Source organism: Sturnira hondurensis, unplaced genomic scaffold (genome assembly GCF_014824575.4).
Source record: "Sturnira hondurensis isolate 20B ecotype Veracruz unplaced genomic scaffold, ASM1482457v3 Scaffold0018525, whole genome shotgun sequence".
In the NCBI taxonomy this organism is placed as follows: domain Eukaryota; kingdom Metazoa; phylum Chordata; class Mammalia; order Chiroptera; family Phyllostomidae; genus Sturnira; species Sturnira hondurensis.
In genome coordinates, this window is record NW_028091156.1 from 4,655,155 (window position 1) to 4,671,915 (window position 16,761).

General features: G+C 42.3%; 1 protein-coding gene across 2 annotated transcripts in view; it reads right to left on the reverse strand.

The window, feature by feature from the left end:
• DISP1 (dispatched RND transporter family member 1) overlaps positions 1-16,493 on the reverse strand; it is a 138,210-nt gene extending 121,717 nt beyond the window's left edge. The window contains exons 1-2 of one of the 2 annotated variants that reach the window (XM_037069552.1): positions 16,378-16,493; positions 15,230-15,278 (exon numbers count right to left, since the gene is read on the reverse strand). The gene's annotated coding sequence lies outside the window, so the exon portion shown is untranslated. The remainder of the gene's footprint in view (positions 1-15,229; positions 15,279-16,377) is intronic. The other variant, XM_037069551.1, reaches the window with a different exon arrangement.
• Positions 16,494-16,761: the final 268 nt, after the last annotated feature.

Here is a 16,761-nt window from a genome sequence, read left to right on the forward strand (position 1 = left end):
CTTTGCTCACAAAGGTACACTCTGCCAAACTGATGTAAATCACAGCTTAAGAGAAAAGAGAAAAAACAAAACATTAAAGAACCAGCAGGATTTCAAACTAAAAGTCATTGAAAGTTATAATCATCCTCATCAGTTCATGTAATTAATTCTTGTTCTGTTTGATCTTGGGTGAGCAGCTGTATGAACCCATCAACTTCTTCATTAGCTGAGAAAATTACTCAGTTCATTGGCGTTGTCTCAAGGGACGGTGGGGAAGTCCAGTGGCTGCTTCACTGAGCATGCTCACCCGGAGCAGATTGTCAACACTTTCCCAGAAGAATGAGGAGCAGCAAGCAAGTCTGGGAATGACAAAAGACTGGGAAATGCCCATGGTGGAAGCACTGATGAGAGGTCATTATCATGTAGGAGATGAGAAAAATTTGTTTATTTCAGTTATGTACAAGAGTTCAACATAATAACTTGAATATGACTGATAACGTGATGCTGAACATATCACGAATGTCAAGGGTATTGACAAATTTCTATATGTGTTCACATATTTCTATAACATATGTCCGTACAAAGACAACCTAAAGAATTAACCTAAAGAAGGTTAATCATCACTTGTTTGACAGGCTTCCCACGCAGTTTAATATAGCAAATAAGCCTCATTAGTTTAATAGCTCTCTTCTACAAAATCCTTCGAGATTTTCCTCTAGGAAATCTCAAAGTTCGTTTAGATCTTTTTAAAAAGATTTTATTTAGAATTTGATTTGGGAATGCTTATCAAATATGTCAAAAGGTTTGAGCACTTGATCAAACAGGATCACGGATCATTATAAAATAATATTTATCTGTTTAACCAAAGAGACAATCATTGTGAACAAACCCTTAGCTCTTTTAAAATGGAGAAGATTTGGTTTTCCTAAGTAATCAAAGACCTGATAAGGAAAAGGTAAAGTATGGTGAGTCATTCTGAAAAGACACAAAACCTTGTTTAAGGCAGATTACTTAAATAATAAAGAAAACTCTTGCCATGGCTGGTGTAGCTCAGTGGATTGAGTGCAGGCCTGTGAACCAAGGGATTGCGGTTTGATTCCCAGTCAGGGCACATGCCTGGGTTGCAGGCCAGTTCCCAGCAGGGGACTCACAAGAGGCAACCATACATTGATATTTCTCTCCTTCTCTCCTTCCCCTCCTCTCTAAAGATAAATAAATAAAATCTTTTAAAAAAAAAGAAAAGAAAACTCTTGTACAATTTCTAAATAAGAGTGAGCCAATAATCCTAGAAAACTCTGTCATTCTAGTTCTATATCAGTACGCTTTTGATATCAAGGCTCATCTTTTTTTCTAACTTATAAATAAATCTATTCAATCTTAGCAGCTTGACCATGCACAAAATTCCTTTCCTTCAAACCTACAAACCCTTTTTAAAAATATCTGTCCAGTTTCTGTCCTGCTCTTTTTCTCTTTCTCATTCTGGAATGGCCGGTCATTCCACTTTGGGGCAAATTACTTTCTTGTCCCCATAACAAAAATGCACCCTTCATACCTTGTCTACTTTCCTTATCACACACACACACACACTCTACTTTCCTTATGTGTTCTGTAAACCGAGGTTTCTCCTTGTCCTCCTTATTCCTAGTCATTTCATTTACATAATCGATAAGGTGCTTTAATCTTTACAGACCCTGATTTTCAGTGAAAACTAGGAAGCAAGCAATTGGGAACCGCCAGCCACCTCCCAGCATCCTGCTACAGGTCGGCAAGTTCATGAACACACCGTTCGTTTCATGAAGTCTTCAGGTCTGCGCTCCCCTCAAGTTCAACTTTCCAATGGGGCAAACACATTTGCTAACAGACCCAAATACCTTTTGTCTCCCTGTGAAACGTAAGACACCAAACGCAGATCGACTTAAACTCACATTCAGCAATTAATGTTTCGGGATTTCTACCTTCCTTAGAAATGATCTAGATAATAAATATCTATCATTTAACTTAGCTTCGTATCACTTTAAGGTTTCAAGTTACCAAAAAGATTCTGGAAAATCTTTTTAAGGAGGCATATTGTAAAACGTAATTATTGTTGAAAAATACGTTTCTAAACTTTTATCCTGTTCATACTAATTCACTTGTTCTTAAGAACTGTACCAAAATTGCTCATGAAAACTTTAGGAGACATGAAACAAAGCTATGCATGATTTTAAATTATTGTTCTTGTTGACAAATCAGGCAAGTACGAAAAATATCAGAAAAGCAAAGAACCTAAAAAGTTAAACATGTTGTCTCCCTTTTTTCTTTTTCTATTATTATGCTTGACACATATCAAGCAATTCATTTCTACTGTACACTTTTTTCTTAGGTTGGATTTATATTTTCATAATTTTAAACATCCAGTAGAGATGATGCAAGCTTGTTTGTCTAGTAAACCTAGGTAGAAAAAAATTGTATATTTAATGCTGACAACTCTGAAGACATAACTATTTTTTTTAACCAACAATTTACCAAAGGTTATTCCAGATCACATGAACTGAAAATAACTTTGGATTAGTGTCAATATTTCTGAGCGTTCTAGGAACACTTAATTTATATACGTGCTTGTTTATCTCTAAGCCAGTTGAATAGAAGAACTACCTTAAGGATTTTAAAAACTTGGTAATAGCTTCCAGAGATAGAAACGCATTGGTTTTCACCCATTTATATTGTTATCTAAATTGTGTTTCCAGCAAAGGTGACAAGTTGAGGTTTTATTACTCAACATGAAGGCTAGTAATGTTTTTACAATAGTTGTGGAGAAAGGTTTCAAGATCTTCATATGCCCTGATATGTAAAGTCATGGAAACTATATTTTGGACTGTCTAGATGTCTCCAAAGCTCATCTGAGTGGATAAAAGAGTCCATCGACACCTAATTATCCTTATTCCTTCGCAGCCTCTTAGAGTTGCTTTTGGGGAACCCTGAGTCAATTGAGAGACGGAAGTTATAGGCAATAGCGTAACAGGAAGCAGGACACAAGGACCTACCCAAGGTGGAGAGTCGGAGCACAGCCCCTCCCACATACAGCCCCCCACAGCGGGGATGAATCAAAAAACAATTCATCTTACAGCTGATATGCATGAAGGAACATTTAGGAGGGATTAAAAAAGAGCAAATGCATATGGGTGAATCTAAACATTTTGTTACTTGGGGGATTAAAAAATAAAGTCCTAGAGTTACAGTTGCTTAAAAAAGAAATTGGTTCGTATCAGAAAGAGATTGATCTTATTTTTCAGGAGGACAAAGATATTATTCATATTTAGGCTTTAAGTATACATATTCACTTTTCTTAGGGTACCCAGTAAAAGAAAAGAAATAGAATGGAAAACTACTAACAGAGCCCAAGGGTAATAATGGAACACAAAAGACAAAAATCCAAAAGTGGACAGAAAGCACCGGATGTGACAGAAAGAACACGGGCCTTGGAGTGAGATGTTATTCCTGGGTTCGAATCCTACCTCCGCCTGGCCTAGTTCTAACCACAGACAAGTCGTCTACATTTTAGATACCAGTCTCCTCGTCTTTAAAAGAGATAATAACACAAGATTGCGCCCAGGATCTGCATCGAAATGCGACCACATGACACCCAGCACCGTGCCTCGCACAAAGCCTGCAAAACACCGCCTTCCTTCTCTTCTTTTCACAACACAGGAGGACATGAAGTAGGTCATTGCCTCAGGTTGCTGACTGACTGTTTTAATCACCAATATCATGACTCTTAGGTAGAATTCAGTCATCCTCGCCTCCTTGGCTTCCTGTATATTCATTCCTTCCTTACGCAGGACTAAGAAGCTTCCATATAAAATTATGTTATGTGTAGTACCTCAAGCTTATTAGTGTTCCAGAAGCACACCCGTGTAGGTTAAATTCAATCCAAAGTAAATGCCCCTTCTGTAGCAAAATGCAAAAGCTACACTTGATGTAAGACTAAGAAAACCCAGTTGCTGCTCTAATAGACAGTTGCTTATCCTTCCAACCTCAAACTTTCTGGAAGAAAAAGAAAGACTATTAATTATATCACCTCAGATATAAGTGACTCACCTCAGTTCATGCAAACGTGTCAAAATTAGGAATGAGTGTATAATCCCAAAGTACAAATAAAATAAGATCTTGCTGAGTGAAGATTATTGTATGGATTTAGAAATTGTGCTCCAAAACTTAAAGTGTTCAGGTAAAGTTTAAAAGTCAAATTTCCCAATAATAGTGTTATAAAGTTAAGTCTAAGGAGAAAAAAGGGTGGAAAACTTCTAATTCAACAACCTACGTGCCCTCACCCCTTTTTAAAATTCTCCATGCCAGTTTTAAATTCTGAGTGGACTTTTTCTTCTCTGCATGGGCTGCTTCTGGAATTTCCCCATCTGCATATTTTTTTAAAGATTTTATTTATTTATCTTTAGAGGTGAAGGGAAGGAGAGAGGGAGAGAAATATCAATGTATGGTTGCCTCTCGTGCACCCCCTGCTGGGACCTGGCCTGCAACCCAGGCATGTGCCCTGACTGGGAATCGAACTACGATCCTTTGGTTCTCAGGCCAGTGCTCTCAATCCACTGAACTACACCAGCCAGGGCTCCATCTGCACATTTTATGAAATAAAAATTAATTTCCTCATGTGTCTAAAATAAAGTTCAAGCGACAAATCTGTGCCCCAAATCATAATATAATCCGAAATAAAGAATGCTCTACCTGCTCATTTCTACCAGTAGAAAGATCTGACTGCCCCGATCTTTCAACCACACAGGCCAAAGAGTCAGCAAACGGACACAATCCTCTTACCTGGAATAAAAATGCTAAGAGCCGAACATGTTTTGCAAGAAACCAACGGGCAACCAGTAAACCTAAAGATGAAAGTTTTATTAGAATAGAAGCGGAAAATCCTACCCATATACCTCAGTCTCTAATAGGAAACGACATGGGGGAATTTTACGAGTGGAAACCTGAAACAGAGCTGCATTATGTATGAAACGGAGGCGTCAGCTTGATCTGCAACACAGGAGTTAAGGGCTGCGGCCCCGAAGTCAGGCTGCCTGGATTCAAACCCCCACAGCAATTACTGTTCATTTGCGCAAGCTACTGAGCGTCCGCATACCTCGCTTTCTGTCTCCCTGAAGGTGGCATAATAATGGCCCTTCGCAGGATTACAGTGAGGATTAAATTAGATACAACAGATGTAAAGCACTTAGCACAATAATTGGCACATAGTAAATATTTAATAATTGTTAGACAGCTCTGTAATTATTATCCTCTTTCTAAAACTGGTTTATAAGGCCACAGGAGTGGAAGTGTCAAAAGGCACCTTAAGCAGCGGTTCCATAAATTATATTTCGGTTATTCAGTCCCTGGTAGAAACAGATAACCCTAATGCCCATCAACATGGATCCAATACAGTCACCTGGGTCCAATACCAAACGAACACGAATTAAAAATCATTAGAAAGTTTTAACGCATCAAGGTGACTACTAATCTGTGCCCTTGAGCCCAGAGTTCTAATTACTGATAATTACGTTATGGCATGAAGGGACTACTGAAGTTCTTCTACAATATACTGCTGCTGAAGTGACCTCGAGATGGCAACCCCAATAAAACCATAGAAAAGTCAAAAAATGTCGGGAAGCTCCCGTGGCCCTGGAGGCAGAGCAGATCCCCTCGCCCGCCTCACAGCCCGAGCAGCTGGGGAGGAGGACTGACGAGATGCAGGCTCTTCAGAACAGCTTAGTTCTCTCAGGTTCCGACGAGTAAAGGGATCTACTGGGGATCATCCTAAAAGTTGGGTCTGCACTTGACCTTGACAGCCCAAGAAAACCCAGGCGGTCTCAGGGACAGTAACACCTCCATCTGAAAGTGGCAGGTTGGGGATGGAAAAGGAAAGACTTCAAGAATGCTTGAATTCTTGTACCACCCCCTGGGGAGCAAGCATTTCAGACTGGACTGTTAACCGGCAGCCCCCTACCCTACCTCCACCTCGTCAGTACCACCTGAGCAGCCTGCTAGAGTGGGAATCTCATAACTACTCATTTGGTACCGCTAATTGACTCTTCATTTCAAAGGGGCCTTTTCATCTAGGTGTAAAAGAATGAAACCGTCTAAAAATTTTTTCACAGCAGATGGAAATGCATTCATCATTACTCTCCATTATCCTGTTCAGCTGGCAATAGCTTGTGGTTGTAAAGCAAAGAAAAAAAAAACAGTTTGGGTGCTTTTAATCAAAGCTTGGATTCCAGCCCTGCCCTGCAGCGGGCTGTAATGCAAGAAAAGTTCCTGCTTCACATTCCAAAAGAAATGGATTTTTATGTGAGCAGCCCCCCCACATTCACTGCCACCTCCCTCTGTCCCTGTTTTCATTCACGCAGCAAATATCAGAAGCGTCTCCTACGTTGGATGTGACATCGGTTACGGTGCTTGAAAAAATTCACTAATAACGCTATTGCATTTCACAAAGGTTGAAAGTGGAACAAATGGATCGTGAAACACTTCTAGGAGTACGCAAATCTAAAAAAAAAAAAAAAAATGGAGAATCACCATGCTGCTCACACTCTTTAAAAAAGTGCTTTAGACATAAGCACCAAAACATTGAAGGTGCTTCGAAAATGTGCATGAAAACTGGGTCATCAAAAGCAAATGGGCTTTAGAATCGGCTCCACCATTTATAAGCAGTATAAACTTAGACAAATTATTTCATCGCTCCAAACTCTGGTGTTCTCATCTATAAAAGGGAAATAAAAATACCTACCCCATATAAGGGTTGCCATGAGGCCTGAATGTAATATATATAACGTGCCCAGTGCACTGCCTGGCACGTAGTAATATGATCAGTAAATAAATAAAACCCGGTTTTAGCATAGACGTGTTCAACAGGAGAGAGAGATTTAGTGGTGACTTTTATTCCTTGGTGGAAAAAATTCATCGCGTCAACAGAATTAAAGACTGTTCTTAAAAACAAAGTAAAATCACCAGTTTCGTGGAAGAAGATGTAATTTGACATCCTAAATTTGGGGTATCTACCCAATGGCAAGTTGGGAGATAGGAACACGCAACCAGGAGGTGAGTTACATTTCAGAAGCAAAGGATGTAAACGAACCAACAAAAGGGCTGCAATGAGACCATGAAGGAAGGACATGCCGAGGGGGAAGTCGGGAAGCAGATGGTCCATGAAGCTGAAAAAGGCCCTGTCTCCTCCCATTACTTTCTCCTCTTCTCAACTCCTCTAGGTAAGAAACACGTTCTCTTAGAAACTGGGGGTCCCATAAAAAGGAAGTCTAGAGTAACGAGGGAAACAAACAATTTAAATATATGAAGCCACCTGCTAATTCCTTGGGTTAACGAGGTTTTTGTGTAGGTTTACAAGTTTCCCTTTACAATCCATCTCATTGATAGAAAGAATCTTAGAATCCCAAGGTCTAGCAGTCATTCCACACCTTATTCAAGTTCACTTAATCAAATCATGACGGATTAGCCGTTGGTTAAAGGGCAATGGAAATTTCCTTTTTTGGGGGGGGGGGGCAGGCAAAAGAGCAAAAGAAAGAGAAGTGGGTACTTTAACACACGGGCACTTCGGGGACGGGAAGGCATCTTGTCCAGCTGCCTGGACAAGAGAGAACAGGAGCATGTGTGCCAAGGACTACGGCCCAAGCAGTCGTGATGATCCACACCCAATATTCTTAATCTGACTTTTCAGAGGTAATAACTGCATCTTCAACGAAAATCAAATGCCACTGTAGATTACCAATACTTACCAACGATAGGACTGTGAAATAGAATATGGTATAACTTGATACACCGAGGTCCAAAAATATGAATGTGTTCTACCTTATAATCAAACTACAGAAAATCCTTCTCTCTCATACATTGTCTACTTAATCATATCTTTTTTAAAAAACAGGGATTACTTTAAAAAAGCATCGAAACACGTCTCTCTTCTAAAGGCCTCTTACAAGCTCTTCAGAACCCCTTTTGCTTGCAAATGCAGACACATAAAAATTTCTCAATTTAAGTTCATTTATAACCTAACATACTTCGGAATCCTGTACCTTCCATTCCCTTTCCCAACCACATCTTCCTAGTTATATTCTACAGGAAATACCACACACACCCAACAGGAGTAAATAAAATCAACTGGAAATGGTCTGTAGTGAGCACATCCTTTCAATTTGATGAAATGGCATTTGCAATTTAAATATAGCTCCCGCCCCCACCCCCGCCCTGCAAAGTGCATAGTTTATTTTAAAAAACAGACCTGCTGACCACAGAGGTAAATAAGTACTAGATACAACCCGAGATCCGCACCTGCTGGGAAATAATAAACCCAAAGCCAACGGACCTCCTATGCTACCCACCCGTGGGGGTGACATAAAGCAGAAAGAACACGGGGAGGGACGGGGGAGAAGCACCCGGTGATACCTTCTAACGAGACAGACCCTCAGCAGCTGCCACGATGCAGTGTGACAAACGCTATCAGTCAGCAACTTCCAGTTCTGTGCCCTGCGCGTTTACCGAGTATGCCTGGGTTCCAACACTCCACATCTCTCTCCTCTAAACCTCGGGAAAGCCAGCCCTCGGAGCCCCTGGTCTTGGTCCGCGCGTTCTCTATACTTCAGGTCCTTCAGCATATCTACCGCGCAGCATGCAGCGGCTAGCGTGTTCTTACACGCAAAATCTCTTCACGCCCCATGGGTACCCCATGCCCCCCCGCCGCCAGAGGACGTGCTGTCCACTTGGATGTGCCTATGACACGCCCACTTCTTGCCGCCCACCCTCCCCGCAATGTCACTGAATGGCCCGAACATCGCCTCCATTCTCTTAACTACCGCGTCATACTATGGCCCTTAAGTAACAACTCAAAACCACCCCCTCTGCAGAAAACCTTGACCTTGACTGGCTTCACTTGCCTGCAGTCACTCTTGCAGGAGAAAAGGTACCGGGTCGGAGACCCGATCTGGCCTCTAGTCCCGGTTCTTCCGCTCGCTGCTATTACCTGAGCAAATCTCTGCACCCTTCTGGGACAGTTTCTCAACCACAAATGGTGGGACATAGAGAAAATAAGCTCAAAACTGATCCCCAGCTCTAAGAATTTCTTACGGAAAAAGATTATCAAGAGCATTAACTTATACAAACAAAAATTATTATGAAAAGTCAAAGTTACATAAGGCACCCTAAGTTAAAAAAATATATACACTACATAAAAACCACAAAAAAAAGAACAACTTTTGACTTTTCAAAGAGTGACAGAGTTAGTTAAATTACCCATTTTCTATTCTTTATCGGACACATGAATGAAAATTCCTGTAAGCCCTTAAAGTCCACTAATAGAGACACTCTCCTATTTACTAATCCCTGTGCAATATTTTATATACATGGTTGTTTAATATACCAAATGTGTTTAAGTATTGTGATTAGCCTTATATGTCAACCTGGCTAGGTTATAACTTACCCAGATACTTAACCAAGCATTACTCTAGGTGTTGAGTAAAGGTACTTTGCAGACGTGGTTAATCAGTACAATAAGTTAACCTAAAATAAAGGAGATTACCCTCAACTGTGTATGGGCAACTTGTCAAATGAGCTGTAACAATATGAACAAAGACCAAGGTTTCCCGAAGAAGGAATTCTGCCTCGAGACTGCAGCATAAACTCCCACCTGACCTTCCAGCCTGCTGACCTGCCCTCTAAGTCCGGGGCTTGCCCATCCCACAATTTCATGGGCCAATTTATTAAAATAAATACACACACAGGATAATGGTTCTTTTTCTCTGGAGAATTCCAACATTCATACTCCAACACATTGAAAGACTCAAACTGGGATTATTTTCTTTCTCAAGTAAGGATTAACAGATGTGTGTCTTATAACCTCTTTAAAATAGGAAAGTGTCCAGAAGGTTAATTTTGTTAGTATTTCCTACACAACGCCAACGAATTAGCAATGCCACCACCTCACGTTTCTTTATTAAAATACACAGGAGCAAAAAGAACAGCGGTATTTCCTACATGGAATTTTTAAGCTCCGAAATGGATTCCAGAAGATTCTGAGATGCAACATTTTTCATGTTCATGGCTTTCAAAGTATTTCATAACTACAGGTTAGTACAACATCAGCAGGTTAGTATGAGGATGTTACACTATCAGCTCAATTTTAAAGAATGAGGAATGGTACATGCAAAATAGATGGAGACTTGGCATGACTCAGTGGTACCTGAAGAGTCATTCTGAGGATTCTCCAGCTCTGAGTTTTAATGATGATCTACCCACAGGTTAGTCCTCGGTGCTACACCAACCTAGGAAAAGATTTTAGAATCACTACATACACAGAAAACTAAAGAGGATATGAGAATCCCACACTCAGTAACAACCGTTCACACTCTGGGTCCAAAAAGTATTACTGACCGCAGGTATCCGTAAATTTCCTTCTGGAAGGGGCCACTCGTCTCTGGGCTTTGCAGGCCAGGGACTATCATACTGGATGGCACAGCTCTAGAATATTAACGCTGAAACAGATCCCAGGGGCCACGATTCAGCCATTCTTAGCCCAGGAGAAAGACTTCCCACAGCTAGGAATTGCAAAGCACCTGCTAAGAGGAATACTACCGAGGTAACAATGGGGAAAGTAACACCGATGGATCCAGCCCCTTTCACAGGAAGTTGCATCTGGTCATACAGCCCACTAGCAGCATAGCTACTTCTAGAATCCAGGTATCCTGACCCTCCGTTCAGGGCTCTTTTCATTCCTCTACTGGTACGTTGCTAACTGAACGAAAACCCATTGACTGCTGGTCTAACTTCCCATCACTACCTAATAAATATCAGCATTAATCTCATCAACGAATGGACTCTTGGAAGCTGGACTTAGCTATAGACAATTTTAACTTGAAAAACATGGAGATGAAGAACCAAGATTTGTCTATGAGAGAGATTATTAGTTTGGGACTTAAAGGTTTGACCTTGACTAAAAATGTAAGTAATCACTACATGCAATCTGTATCTATATAATCTACGTATAATTATACATCTATATAAAAATAGCAGTGGACTAAGGCCATTGACAAGCCTAGTTTCTTTTTTTTAAAATTTTATTTATTTATCTTTAGAGGAGAATGGAAGGAGAGAGGGCAAGAAACAACAATGTATGGTTGCCTTTCGTGCGTCCCCTGCTGGGAATTGGCCTGCAGGGAACTGGCTTGCAACCCAGGCATGTGCCCTGACTGAGAATCAAACCGCGATCGTCTAAGTCACAGGCCCGCGCTCAATCCACTGAGCTACACCAGCCGGGGCTACAAGCCTAGTTTCTAAGAACATTAATTATCGTTTTCCTCTACAGGTCTTTTCTCAAAAAACCTTTTTATAGTTCTTGGCAGCTTTTACAAGTCTTCAGAGTTATGATAAGAGTTCATACACAGTTCAAAGACTCAACTCCAAAACAAAATCATAAACGTAAGAAATGGCAGGTCCCAGACACTTTGGTTAAACCAGATTTTCGACTCCTCTGGATTTAAGTGGTGACATTTCATTTTGAGGGCTAGAAGAGAGACCGGTACACCAGAACACAGTTCCGATGATTTTCTTTTTCTATTCTGCCGAGGCATGCGTGCAAGAGTGAGGGGCGGGGAGCAGGAGACCCACTACAAGCCCAGGGAAGGCCTGTAAGCAATTCCTGGGACTCCCAGGGGTAAGGGCGCCAGGGCCAGAGAACTCTCACTTGCCCCACTTTTCTGCAGAAAACTCTATAAAAGAGTCTGCAGGCGATCTGCTCTGAGCCCTACGAGGAGCATTAGCTACTTAGCTACAATCACTCCAAAGCCAGCCCTGACTCAACATAAGCTTCAAGAGATAAGCACTGAAAATGGAGAGACAAAGCCTAAAATGATGGCTAACAAGCACGTAGGAAATTGAGACCAAGATGCCTGAAATTGAGACCAAGATGCCTCTGCGGGCTGAGCGCTGGACAGCGGATCCACAGGCAGGACCCAGCCTATGAGGGAGAAATGAAAAGTCCTGCACTTCAGTTTAAAATCCAGCCGGGCGAGACCAGGGCCGGACTAACAGGGAGGGGGAGTTCCTACGAAAGTTTTGGGAGTCAAATCAAAGTCCGTCCCAAGGTACTTTCTGGATCTAGTGCTCGTCCAATGGGAGCCAACAAATAACTGTTTATGAGGAAAAGAAATCACGTCAGCAGTTCACCTTAGGAATATATATTATATGAGCATTCTCCTCTACTCAGAAGGGCTCTTGTTCTTCAGTGACGAGGCAAATGGAGGGCCTGCCCCACTCCTCCACTGTGATGAAGCCAAGTTCACTCACAGTGCCGGGTCTTCCCCTAGCTGCAATGTTCTCACCCGTCTCCATGGCCCTGCCCTCTCAATTACTGAAAATAAGTGCCAAGGCTAACCTAAACCTCAACACTTGTTTTGTTTTGTTTTTATTTCACATTGCAACCCTGGCCTCAAACCAATCCATGACCCTAATTACCATATCAACTTTAACTTCAACTTCAACTTGAATCATATTAACTTGAACTTCAAGAGCCTCTGCCAGGCCATTCTCAAGGAGGTGAAACAGAATGGTGGGAGGGACTTCTCTCTCTGCCCTTGCAGACAGTAAGGGAGTACACTGACCGCTGGGTATTTTAAAACAAGAATAATACTATCACCATGTACTGGCAATTCTAAACAACCTGAGTACTGAGATACGCCTTCCAACCATTAGACAGCTCCTACCACCATTTCTTGTTATGTCACCAGTACTGGTCAGCCTTCCTAACCTCTGCCCAAGTCTTTTATCCAAAAAGCTTTTCTTTCCCTTAAACTATTAAATTTTAAAAACCTAATAACAATAAAGACCGAGGACAACCCTTAGTATGTGCAATTGTGAGGTATACTGTATCGCTTTAACAGAAAAGTTCATGTACAATTTCATAGAATGCTTCGCTCTAAGCAAATCTAAGTAGAGTCCATTTATATGATCCAACCAAATGCAATTTAGTTTCAAACTATTTTTCAAGCTACAATAATGCAAACAAGTGGCTCACAGCCACAGCCACAGGCCTGAAGGCTGGGCAACCTGCAGGACCAATGGGACCAGACTCAGCGGACTGGACAGGCTGTGTTTACAGGACCACAGGTCTTCTGGCTGCCTGACTCCAACGCCCTGCGTTGCTCTGAGGCCCGGGTCATCTAAGACACTATGAGAGAGAGGTCTAACTCAGCAGAAGGACAAGGACAGAGGGTGCCAGCGGAAGGGGTCCACTGGGCCTCAGCCCATCTTGCTGATGGTCATGCGGACAGCACAAGCGATGCAGCTGCAGGGTGGTAAGTCGGCAGACTGACACTCTGCCTGGTGTCTCGCTGTGCAAAGCTGTATTCCTCAGCTAGTAACCAATTCTCCTGATTCTCTCAAATGACAGGGAGTGGCTTTCTCACTAGGGCATGCAGATAACTGAGAACAGACGGTCTATGGTAGCACCATTATCTGAGAGTACAGAACCAAAGAAGTTCAAATTCCATCATACATTACAAACTGGTGACTAAGGAAAACAAAACGTGGAAGTATGCACCTATGAAGACAGAGTTTTGGTTATCCCAGTTTCAATAGTTCTTCCAGTGCACAGACAGGTTTTCCACTGCAGCAGAAATAAAAAGAATACATAAGAATAATCAGGAATTTGCTGCACCCTAATAAAAAATTCAGTCGGTTAAACTGTAAAATACACCTAAATCCTACTGAATAACATATAGACTTTATCTAGAGAAAGCTAAGAAATTTACACTACAATTACAACAAAGAATAAAAACTCCAAAGGTTATCCAGAACACAAGGCATTCAAATTTCAAACATACCGCCCAGATATAGACTAGAAAGTCGCCGCAGAAGGTGGGGCTCTTGGGTTTCAAACTGGACCACTTTCTAAATCAAGAACTCGTCATCTTTTGCCCTCGTCAGGGCACCCATATATTGTCTCAAGCCCTTTTTTAAAAGATTTTATTTATTTATCTCTAGAGGGGAAGGGAAGGAGAGAAGGAGACAAATATCAATGTATGGTTGCCTCTCGTGAGTCCCCTGCTGGGAACTGGCCTGCAACCCAGGCATGTGCCCTGACTGGGAATCGAACCACTATTCTCTGGTTCACTGGCCCGCGTTCAATCCACTGAGCTACACCAGCCAGGGCGTCTCAAGCACTTTAACTACCAAAAACCAAGGGAAAGGGGAAAGAATATATATATTCTTAAAACCAAGAGTGTGTTGAAAAATCAGAATAAACCTTATCATAACAAAAATAGTACTGTCTAATTGAAAGAATTAAGATTAAATTATATAAATTAACCACAGTTAGTTCAGTAACTCTAAAGATCAGTGTCATCTTTTCATTCCCTAATCTGAAAAGTATTCAACTCTCAGACACGTTAAAGCACTGTTTATGCTCAGGCGCCCCGCTGCCCACTGGTAAATCTCGGCTGTGCCACTGAACAGGAAGGAATTATAACTCTCTGATTCAAGCACAGATTTTTTTCAAGAATCTATAAGCTATAGTTAATACCACCATACATTGGAAATTTGAAGAGAGTAGCTCTAAAGTGTTCTTGCAATACAAAAAATAAACGAAATGGCAACAATCTAAGGCTGTGATCTGTTAATTAGCTTGATTGAGGTAATCATTTCACAGTTCCTATGTATATCAAATCATTGCATGCTACACCTAGACAAGTTGTGTTTGTCAGTTATACTGCAAAAGGCAAAAAAGAATGTATATGCTAGCAAGACCTGAAGGCACCAGCAAAGATAAAATGGTCTAGTTTATGTGAATCAGTGCAAGTAAGAGCACCGGATCAGATTTAAAAATCACCTGTACCAATACAGTACTTTTTTAAATTTTATTTATTTATTTTTAGAGAAAGGGGAAGGGAGGGAGAAAGACAGGAAGAAAGGGAGAGAAACACCAGTGTGTGGATGCTTCTCACACACCCCCTACTGGGGACCTGGCCCTCAACCCAGGCTGGTGTCGTGACCGGATCCAACCCGCAACCCTTTGGCTTGCAGGCCGGCACTCAAACCACTGAGCCACATCAGCCAGGGCACCAATACAGTAATTTTTAAAAAATAATCAAGTTTAACACTTGACATATGAAACACCAGAAGCAAGCAAAATGATTGGATATCACCCTCCGCCAATGACAATACTATGGTTCTGCGTAGCTACCCTGCCCAGTTTGGGGCAAACAAACACTTCACTTACCATCTATCGGAAGCTCGGAGAGTCTCTGTAATCACACTGAAGTGAGACACTGTACAATGTAGATTAGGTAGTACATGTTAATTGCAGCTAATAAAACATAAATACAATGTAGATAATAACTCATTATAATTATCTCCAGTAATGATAAAAATAAGCCACCTATTATAGCTGCCCATCCAAGAAAACTGTGTTAATGTGTATATCCCAACAAATCTTGGGTTACCAATATTTTTTTAAATACTGCTAATGGCAAATATATTTATTTGCTTGTAGCAGAAATAAAGAGTAATAGTATGTTCTCAGTAGTTGACTGCACCCTAATCTAACATTGCTCTTACTGGTTAGACTGAAAAAGTGAACTCAAGCAACATAAGTTCTAGTATTTTGTGTTAGAAAGGCAGAAAAACAAGGGATTGTAACTGCAGACGCTGTCAGCGGGCTTTCGATGTAATTAGCACCATAATTCTAAACACACTTAGGAGTTCATTCCATGACAAAGGAAACAGGACAGCAGAAACTCTGCAGGGAAGAGAAGCCTGCAAAGGAAAAGTTGCGTTGGCTTGCTCCTCTGCAACAACTTGAAAGAACAAATTCGGTTTGACAAACAGATGCAGCCTACGTTGGAACCTGAATGAAGAAGAGCTCAAGCTTCCCGAGGAATGTAAAATATGTTCCTGAAATCCACATGGGGTGTAAACACACGCGCGCGCGAGCGCACACACACACACTGCCAGCGTTGACTGAAGATGAAGCAATAGGCGATCAGCATCCCCTGGTTGGCTGATCACCTTTCTGATCCGTTAGGTCAAGACGTCCTTCTCATCAAGGACCCTCAGAGAAGGGCTGACCCCCTCCTCTGCAACCTTCCCCAGAAAGCCAACCTTTACCATCTCGCGCCACCTTCTCTATCAATCAGCCAAGTCCCGGGACACTCCCCCACGCAGGCGGCTGTCCTCCGAGATGCATCCCTGCCCAGTGTCACCTGCAGCTACCCGTCTCCGGCCTCCTCGGCTGCAGGGTCGCCGGTGCCTCCCTCCCCAGCCCCTTACCACTGCCCCGGTGGTCCCCGATCACGGTCCCCTCCCTCAAATTGGGGATCCCAGCTTTCCCTCCACCCGCATGGGATGTCCCAACTCTCCGGTCCCTACCGGGTCTCCCCGTCCAGCGGCGCGGGGTAGCAGCGGGGCCGATCTGCACCCACCGAGGGCACAAGTGCTTGGAGCTCTCGGGCTCCGTTCAGAGTTCAGATCCGAGCTGGGCTTCCGCCTCGCGCCGGAATGCCTGCAGTAACGGGACCGGAAGTCCCGCCCCTTCTTGCCCCGCCCTCCCGGCTGCTTGTGGGTGCAGAGGTGAGTTTTCTCTGGCGATCCTCTGTGCAGGGCATCCGTCACCCACCGTGCAATCGCTTGACGGGGAGACTATCCCACTCACGCCCTGTGAAGAGCCACAAGATGCAGACACTGACCCTTGTCCTCCCAACCTAGTTGAAAGTTGACATAAATGGAAACAGTCACACCAGTAGGCAGGACGTG